Source organism: Arachis hypogaea, chromosome 6 (genome assembly GCF_003086295.3).
Source record: "Arachis hypogaea cultivar Tifrunner chromosome 6, arahy.Tifrunner.gnm2.J5K5, whole genome shotgun sequence".
Classification (NCBI taxonomy): domain Eukaryota; kingdom Viridiplantae; phylum Streptophyta; class Magnoliopsida; order Fabales; family Fabaceae; genus Arachis; species Arachis hypogaea.
The window spans coordinates 103,076,744-103,093,348 of NC_092041.1; the positions used below are offsets into that span (position 1 = coordinate 103,076,744).

At 26.0% G+C, this 16,605-nt stretch overlaps 1 non-coding gene across 1 annotated transcript; it reads right to left on the minus strand.

Annotated features, from left to right (window-relative positions):
- Positions 1-4,502: 4,502 nt before the first annotated feature.
- On the minus strand, positions 4,503-6,124 carry LOC112697219 (uncharacterized). Its single transcript, XR_011862558.1, has 2 exons — positions 4,988-6,124; positions 4,503-4,705 (listed from the first exon to the last, which is right to left on the minus strand). It is a non-coding gene; the product is annotated as an uncharacterized protein (transcript).
- Positions 6,125-16,605: the final 10,481 nt, after the last annotated feature.

Here is a 16,605-nt window from a genome sequence, read left to right on the forward strand (position 1 = left end):
TTTTGCATCTAAAATAGATAGCACATTCACTCTCATTAATATTAATTACATGTCAATTATATAATAAAGATGTAAGTTTATATATTTTTTTTTATAAGATGAAAAAGAGATTGAAAAAAAAGGTAAGATCCACATTTTAAACAATAATAAAATAATTATAAATAATTATAAAAAAAATTATATTTTCTTTATACAATTTTAATTTATATAGTAAAGTATTCCATTATATAATATATTAGAGGTGTTAATAGGATAAGATAGGATATATCTTGGATCTCTACCTTATTCTATTCGCAGACAAATTTACACTGTACTCTACTTTATTTACAGCAGATCGGATAGATAACCCTACCCAAATGGATTGATTCAGATAAGATACTTACGACTAGAGTATATATTGACAACTCTAATTACCATTATCAACCGTCCATGACAAAAACCACAAACGCTGGTGTCTTGCATCTTTGGTAATATGAGGTGGTAAATCCCATTCTATTCAAGACCACTAATGTTAAGAATTTCTTCACATTCAAGAGCACGAGCTTCTTCTAAAGATTTTTTGGCAGCATCACCAATTGGTAGCAACAACCACGGATCTTGTTGCCAACTTGCCATTAAGAAAGTGTATGGTTCAAGTATTATTTTGTTATTTAAATTTTATTTTTATGGAAATTAAATATACTTAAAAAGAATGGAAAATTTAAAATGATAGTATTTTAGTTTTTTGGAATCAAACTTATTTAGAAATAACATTTTAAACTTTAAACCAAATATAAAAATATAATATTCTCATATTAAAATTCTTAAAAATTATTTATAATTTTTTCAACCACACACACCTTAAAAGAGTCTTTAGAAGTATTAAATTCATTGCTTACAAACTATGTATATAGATGATTGGTTTTCTTCAATAAATGGGTGTTTGTTTTAGTTATGTACTTGGCCTTTGCTTGATTTATTATGTAGATTGAGTTAATTAAATAACTGGTTGAAATTTATTTTTAGTTGTACTAGAATCAACCTAATTCTATATGTTTTTTCATTTGGGTTGGGATATTTCTAAATAATAAGAAAAATATACAGCTCAGCTTAGCATTTGTTGTATTGATATTTTTTGTGAATCTAAAACTAGAATAGTGTGAACAGAAATTCGATTGAGATGTTATTTAAATTTGTTGAATTTATGTTGTTTTCCTATATTTAAATTTGTGAAATTAGTAGATACTTGTTCATCTTTTAAACCATTTTATATAATGGATGTTATATTACTTTACTTGCTGAAAATAATACGGATATTTAGTTTATTATAATACTCTAAAATTGTAAGTCTTGTTAATATTTTGATTACACCGAAGGATCTCTAGAAGTAACCACACCAAGACAATCAAACCTTAAAGCAGAAATTGATAAATTATAAAACCAAGTTATGGAGGAACTGCAGCATATCAAGAGGAATTGTGATGAAAGGGGGCCGAGATGACTGCGAGCGCAACGAAGGCGTGGAACTGACTGTTCGACGGTGACGAGACAGGGAGCGATGAAGACAAATCCCAAGACCTGCTGCATCTGCCGCCAACAACGACGAGGGCAGGAATGGTGCACGATCACGACTGAGTGCTAGATTGGAGATATTGAGAGATATCGGAGCCAAAAGAGCGATGATGAGCTTGAGTGCGACACCGGAGATAGTGAGAGAGACCAGAGCCGAGAAAGGGAAAGAGCTTGGGCGGGAGAACACGCAGTGAGCCACAGAATTCGAGCTTAATGTTGAAGGAGGAGATTTAGGATTGTTGAACGACATCGTTCTTCAAGTTAAAAGAAAGAAAAAAAAAAGCATGACTCGGTCCGATTATGTAAACGGACCAAATTGAACCAGATTTTATGGTTATGGCCTGAATAATTAGGTTTATTGATATTATTATAAAGACTAATTTTTTTAATCTTTTAACTATTAAACTGATTTATTAAATACATTCAATCATAGTTTGACACCTAAATATTCTTAAAAAAAAGTATTTTACAGTAACTTTATGGGAGTATCCACCTTACACTAAACCTGTAAACATATTCTAAATGAGTGTAAAATATCTAAACAAAAATTAGTATTATGTTTTGTTCCTTTTTTACTTTTTCTATTATCTTTTGTGTGTATATATGATGTACACCCATTTATGGTAATACATAATTTAACATTTTGAGAAATAATATTTACATTATTTTTTGTATATATTTTTTTGTTTGAATTTTTTTTATGATATAAAAAATAATTTTTTTATCCTTTTTTACTTATAATTTTTTTAATACTAAAACATATATATATAGCATTCGTCTAATATTTTTGTTCTCTTTTATATGAAGAACTCGAAGTTTCATATAAGTGAAACATATATAAGGTTGCTAGCTAGTTGCTTGTTAGCCATTTATTTGTGGTTAAATTTAAAATTCTAGTCAACTTAATTCTAATCTTTTGGTCCATGTGATTCGTAAATCGTTATCCAACATCGAACACTGAATTTTTCGTTGGCTTCTGCACCGTCCAACCTGTATTTTTAAAGTTCTTTCATGTGAAATTAAAGGTTGGAAGAAGTAGAACCAAACATTTCTATCTATTATTATACACACAAACTAGAAAATGGTATCTCAATAATATATTATTCTGTTCTCACATCAATTTTTTCTTTAAGTTATAATTTTTATAAAATTTTGAACTCTTTAATTATATTTTTTCATCTTATAGACTACATTATACTAGCATCATCTCCTAATAATAAATAATGTTTAATATCACCATTAAGTAATTTTCTAAAAAAAATTATCATATAATTTATTTGTCATTAATTATATTATTAAATTTTATTTTATTTTATTTATATTTTATGTTATAAATCAAATGACTTGTATATTATTATTATTATTATTATTATTATTATTATTATTATTATTATTATTATTATTATTATTATTATTATTATTATTATTATTATTATTATTATTATTATTATTATTCAGTTTGAGATAAAATTATATGGTGTGAAGCTAATTCGGATTGAACGATATTTAGAGGATTTGTTAAAAAGAAGTTTGAATTTATTATAGTTCGACATTATAATTTTATTTTATTTAACTTTATATAAGTGATGATGATATATGCTTTTTTTTCTATTAAGTATTATCCTGTTAAATTATTTTAATTAAGTAGAATTTGCATGAGTAACTTTGTTTGAATGTCAATGAATATATTATTTTTATATTAAAAATGTTATGTATTTATTAAAATTAGCTATTAAAATTAATTATTTTGTATTTATATATATATATATACCGTTTAATTTATTTTAATATATATTTTGTAGTCTAACATATATTTTAGAGAAATGTTAGATAGAGAACTATCAGAATAATTTTTTATTTTTTGTTATTATTTTTAACGATCAATCTAATTCTTTTAGTTTAGTAATCTAAAAGTATACTTTAGTCTATATTTTTAAATATTAATAGCCAAAAACAATAAATTTTAATAGCTTTCTAATATTATTTTATATTTTATATTTAGTGATTAATTTAGTGACTAATTTTAATATAAATCTAAAATTATCCTTTTTATATTTACTTGCCATTTTTATTATTAAATACTCTAACAATCAAGATCAAATAAGAAACAAAACTTTTGTTAATTTTTTTAATGAGTTTAATTTTAATGTATTGCTGATAATATAAAAAATTTTACGCAATCATTCAATAATCAAATTCATGTAATTATATAATTTTTTAAATAATAAATCTAAAAATTAGTTATTTTTATGAATATAATAATATATAATTATTAATTGTCTGTGTACGATTTTTTAATACAGATAGACATATATGAAACATAAATACTTCTTTTGCACTTTATCAAGAATTTATATTTAAATAAATACTTTAATATTGACATAATTTAAATAGTTTTCCTTATATTATTAGGATTGTATTATAATATAAAATTTAAATTTATCTAATATGTGTCTTAAATGTATTTATATGTTAAGATTATCATTAAAATTTTTTATAAAAAATATAAAAAACTAACATAGTCAATAATAATAATAATAAATGAATAAAAATATAGGCATCAAATATTATTAACTAACATTTAGTTACTATATTAATCGTTATATATTTATAGATAATTATATGTTGTCTAATTTATTTTTAATATATATTTTATATCTATCAATAATTTGATAGTTGATTAATATTAAAGGTGATAAAGCGAGCCAGTTTGTCCCTATTTCTCCTTGCCAAAATTCGTTCAAATATGGGACTGTCTATCCTACTAAATTAATATAGGTTTATTATAACTTTCTATCCCACCCAATCAAAGGACTAACGGGTGAATTGGTGGGTCGATCTTCTTCCTTTTTTCTTTGAAATACTCTAAAATAATATGATTTTAAATCTCAAACAAATTTAAATCACAATGTTAACCATAATAACTTAATAAATCTCAAACATAACAATAATAAAACGTAAACATATCATCCATACATAAATTCATATCAAATAATCAAATTACACTTAAAACAAAACACACAACATAATCTATAAATCAACAGATAAATCAATTGTTAACTTCTAAATTAATAAAATTTAAATCTGTTCCAAAAATTGAAATACTGCCTTGCTTAACACTTTACACTTTGAGAAATCACATCTTCATCTTCACCTATAATTAGATGAATACTCAAATTTAAAATAAAAGAAATAGATACATAATCTAAATAACAGAACAATATCTAAATCAGTAACTACTAACTACATCATCAATAACAGTCATCAAACAAAATTAGTAAAAAAATCTTTAAACAAAATCAATACAGTAATCAAACAGAATCAATAATCAATAATAAACATAATCAATAATAAAATAGAATCATCAAAACATCAAACATCCCTCCCACAAATAAAAAAATAAAGAAATAAACAAATAGTAATAACCAGTAATTACCAGAGGAGGAGTTTGTCGCCGTTGCCAAGAAAGCCAAAGACGAGCTATGAAAGAGGAGAGACGAGTGCGCTGCCGCAAATGTGAGGAAGATTTGTCACTGCTGAGAGACAGAATTGTCAGAGAGGAGAAACGAGCGCGCTGTCACAAAAGTGAGGGAGATATGAGAGAGGAGAGACGAGCGTGCCACTGCAAACATGTGAGGGAATCGCTGCTGCCATCATTGGTCTCTGAAAATGCGTGAGAGCTTGAGAGATGAGAGTGAGGAGGGAGGCAAGGAGCTCAAGGTTCGGTCATTGAGGAGGGAGCCAAGGTCGGAGGAGGTCGCTTCAGTGAATCAATGTTGGTATCCTAATTTCAATTTATATTTACTATTTATATCATGTATAAAATTACTAACATAACCTTAAAAAAAAAGAGGACAATCCGTCCCGCTCTGCCTTAACCCACGGTTGTGACGGTGCAGTTTTGGCGAATTTTTAGTGTTGGACAAATTTTAAATTTTTTCTCGATCCGTCTTTTTGGACGATTTGACCTAACAGATTTAGCCTATTTTACTACGCTAATTAATATTACAACATCATGACCCTGAATTCATCAAAATTAAGAACTCCATCTCCATTGAGATCGAATCTAGATATCATAAATTTACAATCATCTATAGACCTAGACTCACCTAACCTGCTAAGCATCCTCTTAAGGCTCTTTGGTGTGATGCAACCACTCCCGTCCATCTCATACATCTTAAAAGCCTCTCTTAAATCATTCACTTTCTCTTCCTCTTGTCCTCCTTCCACAAACCTCACAAAATCATCGAGTCCCAGAAGCCCATCCCCGTCCAAATCCAGTAATGTTACGGCCACCTCCGCCTCCTTGGCCGACAACTCCCCACCCACTTCCTCCACGCATTGCTTCAGTTCCGATGCCGATATCTTGCCGTCTCCATTCTCATCGAAGTGGTTGAACACACGTTCATATTGGCTTAGCTTATCCATAACCATGTTACAATTAATCGAATAATAACCTTATTATAAGGTTTGTACATATAATATGTTGCTCTAGTAACCAAACTAAATGGCATAAAGTTAAGAAGAAGAAGAAGAAAAAGGAAAAGAAAAGAAACTAAGGCTTCAAAACGAATTTTGAAATGTAAAACGCGTATATATATAGAGGTATGTTTGCATGGGACATGCCGCGTGGCGTGAATTGACCAAACAAAATGGTACGACCAGGTACAGAGAAGGAAGATTCTGGGCATTTACGTGATTAAGGCGTGGAAGATTAGAAAATACCATAATTTCATCGTAATGAAGACAAACAAAGATATGTATCTTTTCGTCAGCGTTGAGAGCCGCCGAGGACTTACGTGCCACAGAAAATTGAGAAGGAAGCACGTCATATAAGAATCACATGTATTTATATTTAAATCGGTAATTAGTATAGAATATATATTAAAATATAAAATATATAATATATAATAAAAATAAATTAAATTATATATATTTATATAAATATATAATAATTAATTTTAATAGTTAATTTTAATGTATAAATAATATTTATTTTTTTGTATTTATTATATATTATTTAATCTAATATTAATTAATTATTAATTTTTTATTAAAAGTGTTGAACTCTTCGCATTCAATTTTTTTTTCAAAATACATAAATTATATGACTCATGTGACGGTTTTTTATTTGTCTATATTTTTGTCAATGTATATTAATTAATTACATTTTTAAGGTTTTGTCTTTTAATTGCGGTCTCATTTTTCATGTATATTTTTGTTTAAATAATATGTATTTTTATTTTTTTAATTATATTATATATATATTAAAAATAATTATTAAAATAAATTATTAATATAAAATATATATTAAAATATAAAATTTATATTAAAAATAAATTAAATAATATATATTTATAATTAAATATATAATAATTAATTTTGATAGTTAATTTTAGTATAAAAATATGTGGGTTTACACACATGCTTAGTCTTTGGAAGTTTCTAGAAAGTTACTGATGAAGCCCCCGGCCGGCAAACCACGAAAGAGAGCTTATATAAACAAAACAAAATAGAAGTTCACATGCATGAATGTTTTTGTAACCATTTCCGGAACATTGAATAAAAATTTCCTAGGAAAGTGCTCAATATTAACAAATTTTATTTTATTGCAAAATTAGTAAAATGATATTTTCAAATAAAATTTATTCATATTGAGCGAAAAATAGTTAATTCTTTTATTGAACTATTAATAAAATACGCCTTCACCATATAAAATGCCAAATTTTAAACATGTACAATCAAGCAAGCTATTAGTTTAAATTTACTTTCATCATCAGTTTATCACAACAAAAGGCCAAGATCCCAATGCAAAGGAAACAAAGCAATAACATCATTCAATAATGATATATATCAAATCCACCGTCTATATATAGAATATATATTAAAATATAAAAATAAATTAAATAATAAATATATTTATATAAAATAATTATATTACATATATATTAAAATTAATAATTAGTATAAATATATATTAAAATATACATTTTATATTTATCGTACTAAACCTTAAATCTTAATTATTTAATCAAGATAAAATAGACAAATAAAAAAAATAATTTAAAATAATTTGTTTTACTAATATTATTAAATCTAATATGTTTGATGTATTTTAGGATTAAAATAACTATTTTTTTTTTAATTTTAGAATTGCTTAAAAATTTTAGATAGTATTCATATCAAAGTCAATGTCTTTAAAATTGATAAGTCTTGTTTTAAAATAGAAAAAAATGACATAATAATCAATGTATTTAGAGTGGTTACTTCTGATATGTAATTTATTTATGTATTGGTGGATTGGGAGGGTTCAGCTATAAATGCTAGGGTATTGCGAGATGAATTATTTCACAATGAATTTAGTATTTTTCAATGTATTTTATTGAAACTTTAGTATGTTATTCAAAGTAACAATTTGATATTTTATTAATTGGTTTAATTACTCTATTAGTCCCTATAGTTTTGTGAAATTTTCAATTAGATCTCTATACTTTTTTTTCTTTTTAATTGAGTCCCTGCACTATTTTTTTTTTCAATTAAGTCCCTCTTAATAGTAATTGACTTAATTTTATAGGGACCCAACTAAAAAAAAGAATTGGTATAGGGACTTAAATAAAAGAAAAAAAGTGTAGGGACCCAATTAAAAAAAATTTGGTACAAAGACTCAATTAAAAAGAAAAAAAGTATAGGGACCTAATTGAAAATTTCGCGAAACTATAGGGACTAACAGAGTAATTAAACCTTATTAATTTTGTTCAATTTTATATGTCACACTAGGTCATTACTACTTATGTGACGTTGGATACATAAATTGTGAATGATTTTTGGCACCTTATAGAGGACAAAAATATCATTTGAGTGAGTTTAATCCACATAATCAACCCAGTACAGCATAAGAGCTTTTTAATATGAAACACTCACAAACTAAAAATGTCATTGAAAGGACATTTGGAGTATTGAAAGTAAGATGAGAAATTTTAAGGGAAAGGTCATTTTATCCTATTAAGACTCAAGGAAGAGTTATAACTGCATATTGCCTTTTACATAATCACATTAGAAAAGTGATGGTTGTGGATCCTATTAATAAAATAGTAGATCAAAATATGCTTGGAGTAGATGGTGGGACGATCCACCATATTGAGACGAGTGATGCTTGGGGTAGATAGATGAATCAACTTGAACAAGAAATATGAAACCAATAGAGGAGAAGACATCACGTTCAATAATTGTGACCATTTTTCTATGTGTGATGCTATCTATCATAATATTGATTTCATTTTGTTGATGCATTTGTGTACTCTTGTTGTGTATATGTATACTTATTAGTGCTAGTAATTTTTTACTTTTGAAATTTTTTTGTAACTTTGATTTGGATAATAGTGAAGTTTTTTAATACATGTGGTTAGAATTGTTGAGACTTATTTTATATAAGTTCAATTATAGATTATGTGACGAATTATGAATTATGAAATTTTTAGAAATTTAGATAAGTATGCTAACTTTAATTATGATCATGTTCATTTGAATTAAAGATATTAAAACAATTAAAATCAATAATAATTTTAATTAAACATATTTGTTATTAAGGGTATTTTAATAAATTTATTATTAGAGGTACTTATTCCGAGCGTTACTTGAAACGTTGATTTGGTACTGAACGTGTGGTCCAGATCCCTTTATATGGCAGCGTCTGACTTGTTGATGCCGAGATGCCGTCTGTCCTAGTTTCTCGTGAGGAGGTGGGCATGGTACCTGCAAGAGACTCTGATGCTTAAGTTAGTAGGGGCTTTAGCTAGGTTTTTAGTATATTAGAACATAAATTGTACCTGCGGGGTGCCAATGTATTTATAGTAGAGTGTTAACGACCTTTGTTGGAGTAGTTCCACCTTTATGGGTGGATGACAGTTCTCTTTATTTCGCGAGTTGTTGAGACCTATCTTTTAGGGAAGATAAAGATAATGGAGACTTGCTTGGGCAAACAGGGCTGGACTCCTTTCACGGCGTCCAACCTCTTTACGGAGGTCGGATATGCTGTAAAGTCTCCTCTTTCGATGGGTCTTTTTTCGTTGTTGGGTCAGGATATGAATATTGCCCCTGTTTGAGTTCAAGCTTTATGTTAAGTCGGACTCAAGCATTTTGCGGTTTCATTTTTTCTACGTCAGGTACGCTGTCCTCAAGAGATTGGGCGCTCGGCGTATTTTTAAACATTACCCGCCTTTTAAATGAGGAGCTAAGTTGGCGCGGCAGTTTCTTCGAATTACGTGCACGTCTTTAAGAGGATTTAAGGAGTCATTATGCCCATTGTCTCTTATAAAAAGGTCTCAACTCTTCTTCTCCTCTTTTCCCACATTTCTGAAGGTCTTAATTACATTTGGACTAACGGAGCTGATGCTAGCCAATCGTTGGTCTAGAATTTATCAATAAAGATCACGTCGAAGTATAGTTCTAAACTGATAACTAACTCTCAATCAAAGTTTAATTTTGTTTGTCACAAGTGCAAACCAATAAAAATACCGAGAGTATTTGATCTCGGGTCGTCTCTCAAAGAAATTGCAGTGAGGTGTGTGTATTATCAATTATGAGGTTCAAGAGGGTGGTTTGCGGATAAGAAGTTAATAATCTAAATGACAAAAAAAATAAAGAAAATAACTAAAGATAACAAATACTAAAGAGACATTCACGGAAAGGATTGAGAATCAAGGTTTTCTATCCTAGTCATTAATTATAACACAATAATCACCAAGAGCTAAGCCTATTACGTTATCTCCACATTAAGAGAAAGTTAAATAGGCCTAGTTAATTCTAATCCATAAGTAATGTTAATGGAAACAAGATTAACTAACAACTCTAGATCACCAACCCAAGTTGGGTATTAATGACTCAAGATTGCCTAATTTTTCTTTCCAAGCCAATAAGGCTAAAAAGATCTACTCTAAAACTAAGCCAAACATTTTATCAAACACTTGGTATGTATAAAAAGAGAAGCATATTAAATAGTGCATTAAAGAAAATCCAACTCCAACAATAGTGCATGAGCATAAAAGTGACATAAAAGAAAAATTAATAATGTAAACTAAGAGAAGAAAGATGTAAGAACAAAAAATTGCAAGGAAAACTAAATTAAAGTAAGAGCAAAACCTAAATCTAAGATGACATTAACCTAAATCTATCCTAATTTTAGAGAGAAAAAGGATCTTCTCTCTCTAGAAATTATTTAAAGCATGTTTCTACACTGCCCTAATTGCTCTCTTCTTGTTCCTTCTTGAATTTGTCTCAAATATTTCAGAATTGAGTTGGATTTGGGTTTGGATGAGCTCAAAAATTGCCCGAACGTTATCCTTTAAGTTGGTCACGTGATGCTTGTCACGTACGCGTGGCCTGACGAAAACTCTACCCACGCATACGCAGGATGTCATGCGTACGCATCGCTATGAATTTACCAAATCCTCATTTCTTCATGAGTTCTCTACTTTGCATGCTTTTTCTTCACTTCTTTGATCCAATCCTTATTTTATAAATCTGAAATCACTTAACAAATATATCAAGGCATCGAATGGAATTAAAGTGAATTAAATTTATCAATTTTTGGGTCTAAAAAGCATATTTTCACTCTTAAACACAAATTAGGAGAGATTCACAAAACCATGCTATTTCATTGAATAAATGTAGAAAAAGTTGATAAAATCCACCAAATTCAATACAAGATAAACAAAAAAATTGTAGTTTATCAGGAGCTTAACTACACACATCAGCAGCAACGTTAAAATGGCTGATGATATTTGGACTAACGGAGACTCATATTTCTGAAAGTGAGGGATACATTTGGCCATTTTAAAAAGTGGAGGACTTAATTAAAGCGAGTTTGAAATTTCACAGACTATTTGGGACATTACACCAATATATAAGTGTGTTATTATAAAAAAAAGAATTATATGATTGATTAGACACATTTTTCTATCCAAAAATACATATTTTTAACAAGAAATCAAAAATCAAAATACAAAATTTTTTTGTTCTTATGAAATACATGTTTCTGATTGTGTGTAAATAGACTAAGACTAAAGGCACTTCAAACACCCTCATTACCATCTCTGACCTCTTTCATTTAGACTAGATGAAAGAGGTTGGAGATGATAGTAAAGGTGCTTGAAGTGCTTTCATGTCAACTCCAAGATGGTGGTTATAAGTACCTGTAAGAGAAAAAATATTTTATAAAGACACTTTTATTTAAATATGTGAAAAAAATTAGAATTAAAATTAATGCATTTAAAGATATTGAGAATTTTAAATTCATAAAAAAAAAAACTAGTGAATAAATTATTTTAGTGCACATCATTCAATTTCAGAAACTAAAATGAGTAATTTAATGTAAAGTGATGGACTAATTTGGTGCATCTACAATGATGACATAACGGATGACATGTGGTACAGACGGACATGTGACCAAATAATATTGTGACACGTGGCACAACCGTTCACGTCAGCATGACACACGTTACTAGTCAATACATCATCATACTATTACACATGGCTAAACCATGGAGTAACACATGTCACTAACAGTAGTCTACATCATGAAGTCATGTCATCACGCCGTTAAGAGAAAATAGGTCAGAGACTAATGTGATGTATTTTTTTTTTCAATTTTAAGAACGTAACTGAAATTTCAGGAGCGGTTTTGGTGCACGATGCAATTTTAAAAACCATTTTAGAATTTAACTCATTGGTTAGTATTTAATTATTTAAGTAATTAATTTGAGTTAATCTAATAATTAGTTTACTAATTCATTTAAATAAGTATTAAAATTTGAATTCGATCCTATAAATATAATAATTATTAATTAATAATAAATCTATTCTATTATATAAAAATCGGATTTCTACACTTAATGATGGAGTTGGCATGGTATGCTTCTGAGAGTGTTTTCCGATTTATTTGTTTTAACTTTTAACTCATTAAATATAAATTATTACAATAAACTAATTATATCAACTAATTGATTTGATTAGATATTTAAATATCACATAATTTATTATAATTTATATTAATTTGATTTGGTAATATTTTTTAATTTATTTCTTTTAATGTTCTATTAGTATTTGTAATTTATTTTTTAATTTATTAAACCAAATTTATTGTGTGTACTAATTAATTAATTAGTCATTAAATAATAAATCTTTGAATAAAATAGGCAACTGAGATATTTTTTACTAATAATTAAATCAAATCAAATCAAATCATATATATTAAGCCAAACTCAAATTATGTGAATTAAGGACTAAATTAAAATAAGATGATTTTTTACCTATTCAAATTGAATGCAATAAATACAAATTAATTTTGTTAGATAATCATAGTTGTCTGGTCTACTATATATAGATGGCCACACAAAATAATAAGAATCATGATTTTTGTTGCAAATGCTATTTCAACTTTTCTTTTCTTCTTTTTTTTTTCTTTATGTATAAATGTACCCAAAATGAAAAAGTACGGATGATATTTTATTGATTGTTTGTTTGATGAATATATCTCAATTTTGGCATTCTACCACTGTGGATGGAAGTTGACCCGTACTAATTTTGGCATTGTAATGATATTTTTTTCAATTATTAGATTTTTATGTTAAATTCTTTAAAGGTACAAGATAATAATAAGTTGACTTTAATATCATAAGAAGCTAAATTTAATGGTTCAAGTAAGCACCACTAATTATGTTAATAAAATAATTTTGTAATACTAATATGATTTGCATATTAATTTTTTCGAGTAAATTCATTTCAAAATGTAAAAATTAGACTCAATTACGTTAAAATTTTAAAGGTAATATAGAATTTTGCAACAAATTAAATTAACATTCATTAAAAAATATTTATATAGGGTTCTTTTCTTATTATAAATAATAACAAGACTTATGAAAAATATTAATGTCAACGTTCTTATTAACTAAATCATAATATTAGGTAGTTGATAGTTTCATAGGCAAAATTTATTAAGTAATTACGTTAAAATTAGCAACGAACAAGCAATAAAGATTCATAAAAAAAAAATTATTACATATTACTAATTTTATCATTAAAATATGTCACATATCATATTCTCATCTCTTCTATTCATTGTCTATTCAATTATATAAAAATAAGGTTTTTGCACTTAATGATGAATTTGACGTGACATATTTTTGAGAGTGTGTAGCGATTTATTTTTTTAACTAATTAAATACAATTTATTACGATAAATTAACTATATCAACTAATTATATTTTTCACTAATAATCAAATTAATTTTGTTAGATAATCATGGTCTTTTGGTCTTTTATATGTAGATAGCCACACAAAATTATAAGAACCATCATTTTTATCGCTTTTGCGATTTTAACTCTTCTTTTTTTTATGGGAAAGTATGAGGAGCCAATGGAATACTTGTACAATGGGTACAATGGAGATTTATGAAGTATTAGAGATATAATCATTAGTGTTACCTTTTCTCATCATCTGAAGCTTTTGAGATGAGTGGTGTCATAACATGGTATTCATTTTATAACTCAATAGCCATTGTACACATTGTACAAATAGTCCATTGTCTCCCTAGCGGAATCCTTTTTTATGTATAAATGTACTTAATTAAAATGAGAAGGTATGGATGAGTATTTCATTAATTGTTTGTTTGACAAATATTATAGTCCGAAAATGTCTCAATTTAAGCATTTTACCGCTGTCGATGGAAGTTGAACCTGCAGTAATTCAGGGTAACCATGATATTTTTTATAATATTACGTAGAAAAATATTTCTTATAATGAATATATCTATTGTAATTAATTTTTTTTGTCAATCTGTTATCTTTTATCTAACAAATAATATCCATGTTGATATATTATTTTCATCAAAAGCCATATATAATTGATTGATAATTCTATATATAAAAATACTCCTATGGTAATTAAATATCATATTGTTATCTCGCTAAAGTTAATTCTCCTATGATTATGCCAATGTATAGTACTATCAGATCAAAATTGATTAAATTACATTTATTTCTGACGAGGAGGGTAACCTTTTAGGCCTAATCACGATCGGAGTTGAGAAAAATTTAAAAAGTGTTAACAACACAAATACTTTTTATTTTTAATACCCAATAATAAATATATAAATTAAAACTAATATTGTTTTGTATAAAATCATAAAATGTATATTATACTTAAAATATATATTCTATATTAATTGTCATTGTTTATCAATTACGTTATAACAAATCTGGTTATTAAAAAAGATTAAAATTAACTTACGTATACGCAATATTATTCCATGCCTTTTATTTTTATTTTATCATCATAAAAAATCATATATATTATAATTTATAAGAAAACATCATATTTTTACCAACAATTCTTCTATTCAATAGTTTTTATAAAGAACAGATGAATGTTTTTGTTATTTTCAGTTCTTTGATAAATATGGATGACACATAATAATATTGCATTTGACAAGAATATATGAGATTTTAAAAGGTTGAAACATAGGTTTAATCTTTAACATATTCGTAGATAAAGTATAGAGTAGATAAAAATATAGCTAATAAAAGAATAAATTATTAAAACTTCTTCAATGTTAACCATCGTAGTGTATGATAGGTGTTCTATAATTTTTTTGGATTTGATTGTTTTTTTATTATTATATGTTATTATGTTTAATTTATGATAAAAAGATTTATGATAATCATCTTATCGTGGTAGTGTAAAAATTGTAGATATTATATTTATTTTGTATGCTCTTAAATCTCATATTTTTGATAAATATTTGTGACTGAGTAATTATTAAAATAAATTGGTTTAATATCTATTATATATTTTATTTAAATTATAATAGTGAGTAAATTTTTTTTCAAAGTAAATAATGCGATTTTTTCATAAAAACAACGTTTGAATAATTGTGAAATTAGATTATACTATAGATAATGATAAATATCTTAGCATTATATCTGTTATAAAACAAATTTCTAGGAATATTATGTTGTATTATATAATTTAGTTATATTTTTTTTATCAATCTATATTATTTGCATCGACATATTTTTAAAAAGGGTTATTCAATTTTTTTAAAATTATTAAATCAAATCCATTACAACTAATTAGGTTGATTAAATAAATAGATATCTTATAATTTAATATAATTTAATTTATATAGATATATGGTTTTTACAGTTTTATTATTTATTATAATAAATTCTAGAGATAATTTTTGTACGTTATAATTTATTTTTTATTTGCATATTCAACTTTTAAGAATAAATTTTTAATTTTTTATTTATAAATAGATTATTTTCTAATTTAATATATGAATTTTTATGATTCTTTATTGCATAATTTACTTTAACAAAAATAAATTAATTTATGAAAATTTAAATTTAAATATATTATCTATAAAATTATATGAAAATTCAATTATATAAAATTCAATAGTTTCTTTCGAAACATACTTAAATATATTATCTATTATATATAATCATTCGGATAAACAAGCAAATATAAATTAAATATATAATTTAATTTTAATTTTAATTTAAAATAAAAACTAAATAAATTGTCAGAAAAATTGCAATAAATTTTGTTTTAATTTTTTTATAAGTTTATTTAAAAGTAAAAAATTTTCTATAACCACTAACATCACTGATAAAAAAGTTATAAGTCTTATAAAATAAAAAATATATAAGATAAATAATATATATAATTTTTGTATTTTTAATCATAAACTATGGATAAATTAAAAAAAATCTTATGGATTAACAAGCAATTTTTTTATTTTTTTTAATTTTTTACACTTATCAATATTTAAGTTATCTATACATCACTTCTCAAAATATTATGACTTCACAAATTATAATATAGGGTTAAGTACAATTTTGGTCCCTAACGTAGATGCCGAAAATTTATTTTGTCTACGACTTTTTTTTGCTACAAAATAGTCCCTAAAATTTAACTTAGTTTCAAAATTATCCTTCGAACGAAAATACCCTCCCCTTCTTCCCCAAAATTAACAGAAGCAGAATCAGAAGCTGA